Source organism: Diabrotica undecimpunctata, chromosome 9 (genome assembly GCF_040954645.1).
Source record: "Diabrotica undecimpunctata isolate CICGRU chromosome 9, icDiaUnde3, whole genome shotgun sequence".
In the NCBI taxonomy this organism is placed as follows: domain Eukaryota; kingdom Metazoa; phylum Arthropoda; class Insecta; order Coleoptera; family Chrysomelidae; genus Diabrotica; species Diabrotica undecimpunctata.
Window position 1 is genome coordinate 108,032,074 of NC_092811.1, and position 11,537 is coordinate 108,043,610.

The 11,537-nt window shown below is 31.1% G+C and overlaps 1 long non-coding RNA gene across 3 annotated transcripts in view; it reads left to right on the forward strand.

The window, feature by feature from the left end:
* The window catches only part of LOC140449851 (uncharacterized), a 28,980-nt gene extending 17,591 nt beyond the window's left edge, over positions 1-11,389 (forward strand). For all 3 annotated transcript variants that reach the window (XR_011951903.1, XR_011951902.1, XR_011951904.1), the window contains exon 5: positions 11,253-11,389. This is a non-coding gene — a long non-coding RNA (uncharacterized lncRNA). The remainder of the gene's footprint in view (positions 1-11,252) is intronic.
* The last annotated feature ends 148 nt before the right edge of the window (positions 11,390-11,537 follow it).

The following is an 11,537-nucleotide window of genomic DNA, read 5'->3' on the forward strand; positions in this document are numbered from 1 at the left end:
GAAAAGGTGTCAAAATGGACCAGGATATTGGGCATAAAATGTTTTAATGTTCTGCCTGAAAATATAAGAAACTTGCCTGAAAAAGAATTTGAAAATAAAATTTAAAAAATTACTTTTTTTTTGCAATTCAGGAATACTTACAGCATAATTTTAATTGAGGTTTCGTAAATATTTGACGTGTGTAAGATTTTACATTTTTAACATGAATAAACAGTATTGAGTAGTTGGCAGACTCTTTTTTGGCATAATTCTATTTTTTCTTTTCACTTCTGTTATTTATAGCAAACAAGTTTTTTGTCCTAGTTTTATTGCTCTGTCTATATTTACTTCCTTATTTAGGTGTATTCTTATAAAATTGGTCACATATTTTTTTTATTTTCTCTTTTTATCAATCTCTCATCCAGTTACTACAATATTGTTTATTTTTCCTTTTCGAGTATTTCTAATCTATTTTCCACCTCATTTAGAGGTTGCTTTGTATTTTTTAATTGCTCTTTTATTTTCAGCTCTGACTTTTTAATTGTATTATCTCTTCTTTATTTTCTTTTCTCATTTCTCTTAGTAAGTGTGCATTACCTACATGGTATAGTCTCAGATTCTTATTTTCTCTTTCGGCTAGCAGGTGATCTTATTATTTTCTTTTTTTTACTCTTCATAAAACAAGATCTAGAATCCCTTTCTTTCCTTGTTCCATAATCTTAAGTATTCTTTTCGCCGTCTGTTTCTATATTTTGCGAGCGTTAGGAATGCGGAGAAGCTATTTCCACCTCAACGGTTCAGAGATATCAATTCTGTCTTTTCAATAATTTCAATTTATGCGTTTGTATTAATTAGCCTATAATGTTTATTTTTGTTTAAATGTATTCTATTTTATCCGACTTTCTGTACACATAGGCAACGTCGCAATCGTTTTTGAATCAGTTTCTTGAGCTGGAAGGGGACGTCAGATATAGACCTTAAGTTTGCTAACCTATATTTTGCCTTTTCTTATTGAATTTACCAATTTCACAATTCCATCTGACCTTTCAACTTTTTTTTATCACCTCTGTCGAATTATTTTCTATTCTCGTCTTTGGAGGTGTTTTACCGGAAAATAAAACGTAGTTTCTCTCACCAACGCAAGGTTGCGGAAAAAATATAAATAAATATGTGCATTGTAATGTTCCGTTTTGATAATTCAAAATTAAAATGTAAATTAAGTTTTGTCGTAATATTTACATAAAAGACCATAGTTGATTTTTCACAGATAAACTGTCGGATAACTGTCTCATATGCCGGATGCACGTTTGAGTTTTGAATTTTATACTCAATAAGTCATAAAGATATTGATGTTTAGATCAAATTTATTGTTTTGTAAGTTCATTTTTTGACCTATGCCTATCTACATGTTCAATCAAAAAAGGATTAGTCATAGAGTTTATTCAAAAGAAGTTTGGTCCATACCGGTCGATCAAAACGCGTTTAGTCGATTGAATAAACCTATTTTTTATAAAATAAGCACATAATATTTTACTTTTATATTTATTTTTAGTATCCAGAACTACCAATCTATCATTAGAAAAAAAAATGTCAACCACAAACATGGAAAATAAAGAAATACCTAGTTTTTTGATTTTCTGAACATTTTTCTAGTTATGACAAATCCTTTTTTGAACGCCACCTCCTCATATATAGTTTGATCCCGTACTTGTTTCTCTTATTTTTAATCTACTGGTGCAACACCAGCAACCTCGCCATAAAATCATAGATTCGTCCATTGATAGTTGTTTACCTGGGTAATAGATTTCACACATCTCTTCATTGAACTGATCTATTAAACCGTGTTCATTTTACAATTTCCCAATCGTCAATAGAACCACGTGTAAGCCAAACAGGGTCGTACTGATGTACGACCTATGTTTCATATAATTTTTAAAAATATTTACTTTTGAAACTGTTAGTGTAAGAATTTCTTGAAATTTAATTATTATATCACAATTAAACTAAACTCTAAAAAATAACACGACCAGTAAATAACTTAACAATAACTATAACATAAATATAACACAATATATTAACTTAAAAATCAACACGATACAATTTGAATTTAAAATGCTGGCAAGTTTGGATCTGTAACATGAGAATCTGTCTGACTTAAGGTAATAAATTATATTTAGTAGCCTCTTGACGAATGAGACGGCGAATATCAACACGTGCTCATGTTTACTGATGGGAATTTGGTAAACGAATGTACTTTAGCATCCATATTTTGTATAGACGGTCTTCTGGTTTTGAATAATTCGAAAACGGATTTTTTACAAAGTGTAGACAACGTAAAATTAGTAAAAATCAATCACGACTCATATGTTTCGAAAAAACATGAAAAATTAAAGAGTCTAACATTTTCCAACAAACCTGGAACATTTTGTCTTGAGAGTTCCTCAAGACAAAATAAAGTAGTATAAACTTCAACAACTCTGGTAATGTAACGTCCTTCCATTGTAAAATACGCGAACGAATTGCATGTGCTTTATTGCAAAATACATTCACAGCATAATTGTTAGTATAATCTACAATACTGTCCAAAATATTTTCATCCAGGATTAAGAAAAAAATAGACTATCGGTTCTTTCCCTGGTACATTAACCAACAGCTCATTTTGTTTGAAAGAATGGATATTTTTGAACCCGAGGAAGTATATAACAAATTTGGCTCCATTGCCAGATTTTTCTAATATATAAATGCGCAAAATATAATAAACTCGCTTTGTAGTTAAGTTTTTTTATATAATTTGGCTATAGTTGTTTTGTATAAAACTTAAGAGGTCGCTGGTTAAATGATATTAGATAAATAATTATAAAGTAAAAATGCGATATTTTGTTTGTGAATAAATTAGCGACAAAAAGCAAACACAACTGTCAGTAAATTAAGAAATTAACTGGTCTTACTCATTATTGATGTTTGTACAAAGAATATAGACTTACCCCTTGAAATATTGATGTGTTCTTAGCCAGGGAAATCTCGTTGATACCGCGTCGGTGCGCCCGCAGACGCTCGATGGCGAGAACCTATAACACACTAGGTCCGTTTGGTTCGCTGTCTGGGGAGGAAGTGTCGAGATTGCAGGTCAGAAAAGAACCTTTTGACCGTTGGGTGGAAGAGGGTACATCAATAAATCACCCTAGTGTATTGTGATTTTGAGTGGCGATAATTTAAGTTAATTGTGGCTGTAATACGAAACCGTACACTTGTGTGCATCTTTGTGACACAGAATACAAAAGATAAGTCAAATTCTCCGTACTTAAAACATAATAATACATGAGATGGCCAGTTTAATAATTTTACAGGAAGCAATATATTTTACCAAAGTCGTTAGAATACAGTATTGAATTAGATAACATTACAGTACCGTAACAGAAAAATATTAAATGTAAAAATAAGAAAGAAATAGTAAGTACATACTTTCCCAAACAATAGTGATTATAAAGAATTGATAAACATATGTTATTATAATATTTAATCATAAATAATATTTTGAAGTTAATTTAATTTTATTGATTTTTGGTACAGTTATTTTGTTCACATAGATATCCTTTATAAAACAAGCTTTAATTATCTTTTATTACACATAGGTACAGGTTGATCAACTTATACTCCAGAGTTCGTTATTTTAAATGTTTAAAAAGATACAAAAAAAGTGGTATCTACATAAAAATGGGTCTAGTACAGCTAAAAATTTTAAAATTATTTTCAAATATACAAGATATTCCCACTTCTTAATTTGTTAATGATCAGTTTGTAATAGGTACACAAAATTTGTACGTATATACTGAACTAAACACAAAATCAAAATAAATAATGATAAAGTCAACTTTATTTAGATCGGATGAGCTAGCTGGCCATCGAATATGAGTGTAGTGAGGTCACACAATATTGGTCAATGTTTTAAATGACATCTATTGTAATTTTCACACATAAAATTATCTTGGTATTGTTTAATAATGAAATTAATATGTAAGTACTAAGAGCCTAGTAGGCCCATGGATGATGTACTATTCTTTGTCACTCCATTTTCTTTCCCAATTTGTTACGTTAAGTCTTCTCATATCATCTTTAACTTCGTTGTTCCATCTTGACCTCGGTCTTCCTCTTCGCCTTTTGCCTGCCAATGCACTAGGTAGTACCATTCTTTGAATTCTAGACGGAATCATTCTCTGCACATGGCCCAACCATCTAACTGGTTGAACCTTAATTACCGCTAATATGTTGCCACAAGATTTTGCGTTCCCAAACTAATAAAAACTCCTGGTGTTTTTTTGTTGTGACCCATTTTTCAGAAACATACATCACTATTGGCCTTATTACGGTCTTGTATGCCCTTAGTTTTGCTTTTCGAGATATATTTTTGCTTCTTAACAATCCTTTGAGAGCATATACAGCGCGGTTGTCAGGCATAATTCTTTTCTTTATTTCTTCCTCACAGTTAGGTTCTCTTGTGAAGAATCTTTTAACTTCTTCGAATTTATGTTGTGTTACCTTTGCTGTTATCATTGTTATGTACTGCCCCCGAACGAATTTCTTATTTGTGCATTCCATATACTTCGTTTTTGCTGCATTTATATACATTAGCTTGGTTTCTACCCTCTCTTTCAGTTTCATGACTGTTTCCATCAGCTCTATTTTCCTTCTAGCCAAGATTACCAAGTTGTTCCATCCATCCATCCATCCAATGGCGCTACAGCCCAAATCGGGCCTTGGCCTTCTTCAACAGGCTTCTCCACTCATCTCGATTTACCGCTGTTCTTTTCCATGAACGCGTTCCCAGGCAGTTCCTGGCATCCTCATCGACTTCGTCTTCCCATCTCTTTTTAGGTCTTCCAACAGGTCTTTTTCCCTGCATTCTGGCATTTAATAATTTTCTGGGGATTCTATTCTCATGCATGTGGACCACGTGCCCTGCCCACCGTAATCTCTGCAGTTTAGTGTGTTGTACTAGAGTTGGTTCGCTATATTGCTCGTATATTTCTCTATTATACCTAATTCGCCAGTTGTTGTTTTCACTTATTGGGCCCAGGATCCTACGTAATATTTTTCTTTCAAAACCAAGTCGTTCGCAAATGCTAAACAGTGATGTTTTTTTTTTGTGGTAGATCAGACCTGTTCTATTAATGTTTGCTTCCTGTATAACCTTTTCTAATATTATGCTTAACATTTTAGATGATAATGGCCCTCAAAGATGTCTGTTGTTTGTTTATCTTGACTTTATTCGGTGTCCTTTGAGTTAATGGTATTGTTGTAATATGTTAATAGGAAAAAAGTGGGAAATTTAAAAAGTATAAGATAGATAGATTTATTTATATAAATTTATACATTATTACATTCGTCAAACATAAAAAATACAATAAAATACATGAGACAGGTACTCATCAATAGAATAGAAACTGTGGTAAATGAAGAGTTCTTTAACACCATGTTTAAAAGACTTAGAAGATAAGCTTCTAGAAATATGCTTTATTGTCACAGAAAATTGTACAATTTTATAGCCAAAGCTTACAAAAGGTCAGAAAATAACAATAATTAAAATTTACTGAAATAAAAATCGCCAATATCACAAAATAAAAGATAATAAAATAAACAATTAATTGCACAATTTAAATAAATTACAAATTGCATAATAAAACATTACGAACTAATAAGTTGATGCGTATGATACCCAAATATATATAAAAACACTTAAGTTACTTGTACATAAAGGTACTGTAATTTCTTAGTTATTCGATAAGAAACTGTTCTACTGAGTATGGTCTTTCAGATGATAGCATCATTTTCAGAATGATCACTTGTATATGACGAATTCTTACTACCAGGCAAAGAATATGATTTATTTGCAATTGGGACAAAGCTCAGCTTCTCGCCTAACTTTAAAATATTGTCACAGGCTCTTTTAGGAGTTAGATTTGAATCTGTTAACATCTTCTGTATCATAGAAATACTCAAACTCTTTTTATGCATATCACAAGAGTCATGTTCTACAATACTATCTTCAGAAGATTCAATTAATGGAACTGGTTCTCTTGTTGTGTTCATTGTACCATGGGTTCTAGCGTTCTTGACTACGTCACACGTCTGGGTCAGCTGTCAAATGTCATGCACAATATCATACCTTGTGTTTATTGTACCATGGTTAGAATGTAAGTAAACAAACAACTGCCGTTCATTGGCGATAAGCGCACTGGAGAGAAAAATCGAATGTCGCCGATGAGCGACATACACAGCGAACGGGTTAAAGAACGATTTCCGAAGTGGAAATTAAAACGTCAATAAACTTAATTTTAAACTTTAATTGTGGCTTATTCCCATTAAAATACTAATTACAATTTTTGGTTTAATACACAAAATAAAAAAAAACTTAAGAAAAGTTATTCGCTTTTTTACACTCAACGTGAGGGTCTATACAAACAGTAAAATTTCACTGAGTCTTATTTTTTAATCACATCATCATCATCATCATCATCATGGCTTATTCACTCCTGGCGGAGTGTTTGCCGCCCTTTTGGGCTCTCTGATTTATTTATTGCGGAGAATCAGTCCGCTGTTGTTTTTTTTTATTATTATAGCAGCGTGTGTGACTTGGCCCTGTCTACAATTTTCCTCCATTCTTTCCGGTCCTTACAGCGCTCCTTCCAATTGTAGATTCTCAGCTTCTTTATGTCTCCTAAGACTTGATCTCTCCATCTTGTTTTGGGTCTCCCCTTTGGTCTCTTTGTTGTTGGTCTCCATCCAGTTATTCGCTTTAGGGTAGAGTCTGGGTTAGCTCTTTCTGTGTGTCCCAGTAATCACATAAAAAGTAAAAATATGAGAAAATTGATTCAGGTTGTGTCGACGTCAAAAAATATATTATTCAACCCCGCCAAAACATCTAAAAACAATGAAAACCATGTTTTTTTGGGGGCTTTAAGGTTTTTCTCCCAATTTTTGAATGTTCATTTAATTTAGAATATATACAGTGATGAGTGCCTTAAGAACCGGCAAAATAACGCAAAAGATAGAAAACATAACACGTGAAATAAAAAGAGATGAAAGTAGTAGAGGTGGGAAATTATCGATAGAAACCTCTAATTTACATTAAATTACATTAGGACTATCGATAGTTTCCCACCTTTAGACGTTAGCTTATGAGCTAGTTGACTTCAGTCATAATGTTACAAGTATGACGTCGAATATTTACATTTTTTAAATTTCGCATAAAGTAAAAACTGATTGGAGGCAATAAAGCAAATGTAAGTAAACAGTTTAATTAGTAGTAATTTGATAATTAATTCTGTGTTGACGAATACAGAATAACAAGCTATGATAATTCTGTATTGAGAAGAGTGTATGCGACGTCTCAAATCATAGTTTATTATTGATCAGTACTTTAATTTTGGATAAAAAAATACTCCTACTTAAACTGTTTTTACTTACATTACGTGGTACGTATTACTATGACTGAAGTCAACCAGCTCATAAGCGAACGTCTAAAGGTGGGAAATTTTCGATAATTCTAATGTAATGTAAAGTAAATTATAGGTTAATATCGATAATTTCTCACCTCTACTACTTTCATCTCTTTTTATTTCACAACGTATTATGTTTTCTATCTTTTGCGTTATTTTGCCGCTTCTTAAGGCACTCATCCCTGTATATACAGTATAGGTAAAAGTTTATGGTCGGTATGGACCTTACGTGAGATGGAGTGAGAAACACCTGTTTAAAAAGATAGAGGTATATTAGGTCCGCCCTTTAAATCGCCGAACTTGCATGAGTGGAAATAATAAAAAAGGGGAAATTCAACGTTGCCAAACTTATTGGTTTTATTTGACCTGTTGTCTTTTTAGCATTTGAACAATGTTCTAAGACAATCAAATTTGGACGAAATGGATTTAAATGGCAGCTTACTGTTTTTTATTGGGAATATGCCACAATTTTACTTTACAATAAGTGTAATATAACATTTTGATTTCCACTTCGGAAATCGTTTTATATAAATAAAATTAATAATGATTCGTATTTTAAGTACGATTTCCGAATTAAAAATCTAAACATCAAAATAAGCTTATTTTAAAGTCACATTATGCCTTATTTCCAATAAAAATAATAAAATGCATATAACGCCAAAATAAATAAACCTTCATACAAAATTATTTGGTAACGTCTCATGTCGCGTAGTCAAAGCACCGAATCAAAGTAGGGACACAGGTAACGAACGAGTAGAGGTGGGTCTTTGACGTTTTTATGGTTAAGAGCGTAGGCGCAAAATTTCGGGCCAATGCTTTTTAAATGCATTCTTTTTTTTTCGAATCCTGAGAAAATCAATAAATATTTTTGAAAAATTTAAACGCAGAATGAAAGAATACGTTATTACCGAGGGCCGAAAGTCTCTGAAAACTTCTATAATGTTTATTTTAATAAGTTACAGGGGTGAAAAGAGAGAAAATTTAGTGTGATTTTGAATTTCAAATATCTCATTCAAAAAAACTTTTTGTTTATTCTAAGGGACTTTCGGCCCTCGGCAATAATGTCACCTTTCATTCTGGGTTTAAATTTTTCAAAAATATTTGTTAGTTTTCTCAGGATTCGAAAAAAATGAAAACATTTAAAAAGCATTAGCCCGAAATTTTGCGCCTACGCTCTTAGCGCAACTAAACCGATTTTCGTAAACAATAACTATGATTGTTTAACAGTAGTTTCAAGTAAAAGAGTACCTACATAAACAAACATAATGGCTATTATCGTTTATGTGTATATTTATTGAAGTGAAAGAAACTAATGAAGGATATATTTATTATAACTTGAAAAATAAAGTAAACAATACAAATAGTAAATCGTACTTACATTTACATTACACGTTATTATTAAATCGCGAATCGTCTAAAGTGATATTTAAAAACGTAAGTTTTTCTACTTTACTTCTTGTTAACCGTGTTCTTCTTTTATTTAAAATTAAACCAGATTTTGAACATGTGTTCACATTTACAATACTTTATGAATATAGTGGTTAAGTTAGGATATACATGGCAATGGTTTTTCCACCATTGTAATGGACTCTCGATACAGGTGTACGTTTAGATGAGTCATGTCCAATTAATTGTTCAAAAATACACCATGCACTTAAGTCATCTTTATCGGTTTCCTTTTCTTGTACTGGTTGATTTTCAATAGTACAATCTTCTTTTTCTTTTTTTATAGAAGTAACCAGCTTCTTAACTCTTTCTTTTGTTTTTTTACCTGCATTTTTATCAGAAAATCCCTGCACTTTAAATCGTGAATCCATCAATGTACATAATGACAATGTGCCACTCTGTTCTATCCCTCTAAATCTTTTTGCTAAACCCGATATTAGTAATTGTACTACGTCGGATACTATGGATGTAAGGTTACCCGTTTGCTAAAATTTTATTGCAAGATTCTTGCAGGCAGCGTACCATAACAATCACTGAACTACCCTTCAAGTATTTTTGGCCACTCATTGTATTTGTTATTTCTTTAAAAGGCCGTAAAATTTGGAAAAATTGAGAACAAATAATCCAGTCTTCATTATTTAGATTTGGTCCAAGTCTAAGTCTGTATTAACTAATACAAATGTGGAACGGATTGCCTCTTCTAACTCGGTCATTCTTTTTAACATGTAATAGGTGAAGTTCTACCTAGTTTCCACGTCTTGGATTGGCCGTTTGGGAACTTTGTTATATTGTAATTGATACTTTAAAAGCCTTTCTAAAGATAAGGTATTTTTTTTTAAATGTGTTTTTTTAGAAACTGAAATTTAAAATTAGTGAAATAATTTTACTTATTTCAAAAGCGATCTTTTCTGAATTATGATTTCCAGAAAAATGGCAGCAGCCTAATAAAACCGTTTTAAATTCTAAATTTTCGGTTAAATATTGTCCTGTTAATGCGATGTAACTCCATATGTCCAGATGTCAGTAGTAATACAGTAATACGCATTTTTTGAAAATAAAATTATTATTCTTATACTAGGTCGATAATTTTGACTAAGAAAAAGAATTCTTAATTGAATATTTACAATAAATAAATCCTTTAACGAACTATCAATCGTAAATCGAAACTCGTTCATTAATGAGAATACCTAGTTATAAAAAACAAAAAAAAGAGTTAAGAAGCTGGTTACTTCTATAAAAAAAGAAAAAGAAGATTGTACTATTGAAAATCAACCAGTACAAGAAGAAGAAAATGATAAAGATGACTTAAGTCCATGGTGTATTGTTGATGAATTAATTCGACATGACTCATCTAAACATACACCTGTATCGAGAGACATAAAAGAAGTCGACATGTATTTGTATGATGATATATTACCCACAAAAAATTTCGAACGGAGATTGGAACTGTCCATTACCGTGGTGGAAAAACCATCGCCAGGTATATCCTAACTTAACAACTATATTCATAAAATATTGTGGTATTGTAACAAAATCTGTTCCTTGTGAACACATGTTCAAAATCTGGTTTAATTTTAAATAAAAGAAGAACACGGTTAAGAAGAAAAGTGTAATAATGTGTACTGTAAATGTAAGTACTATTTGTATTGTTTAATTTTTAAGTTATAATAAATATATCCTTCGTTAGTCTCTTTCACTTTAATACTTATACACATAAACGATAATAGCCAATATGTTTGTTTGTGTACTCGCTTATTTGAAACTACTGGTAAACAATCAACTAGTTACAGTTTACGAAAAACGGTTCCGATAAAAATGTTAACGACCCACCTCTAGTTTCTTAGCTATATTAGGATCGGAACCAGAGATTTAAAATATCTCTGATCGGAACTAATCGTCTCACTAATGGGCAATGGGTGTCAATGAGAAATAGGGAGGGAAGACCAAGGAGAAATATGATTGTTATCTTTGTCTATTCGCTGAAAATATGATTTTATATCTTTGTTAGGTAACCATGTTAAATTTTACCATACCGACCATAAACTTTTACCTACACTGTGTATATATATATATATATATATATATATATATATATATATATATATATATATATATTACAATCAATTTTCAAAACTATATTTATTAATTATTGTAAGTCTCATTTAATTACAATCGAAATACCAATTTTTCTTATAAAAACTGTCCGGAGATTTTAATGCAAATGTCTATTTAATCAAAAGAATTTAATAGTGTAGAAATATAAAAGGAAATTTTAATTTAACAAAAAACTATAATTTTCAGTTCACTATTAACGACTTTTTCTATTTGCAGGTAACGATGAACGATGAAGCAGAAGAGTATTAGCAGAAACTGGATAAAATTTTACATAAAATAAAATGTTCAAAATTAAAAATCTCTAAAATATTGTTTGTCTATAATATTCGTGATTGAACAATAAAAGTGTAAAATAATTTGATTGTATTATTTTCCCAACATACTCCCATCATCCTGGAAGAATATCAATATTTGTTTAGACATACAAGACGTAGACTCTCTCCTTCAATATCAATCAATCTTTCAATAATTTGGTAGTAAAGTGAAAGTAGACTACAAATA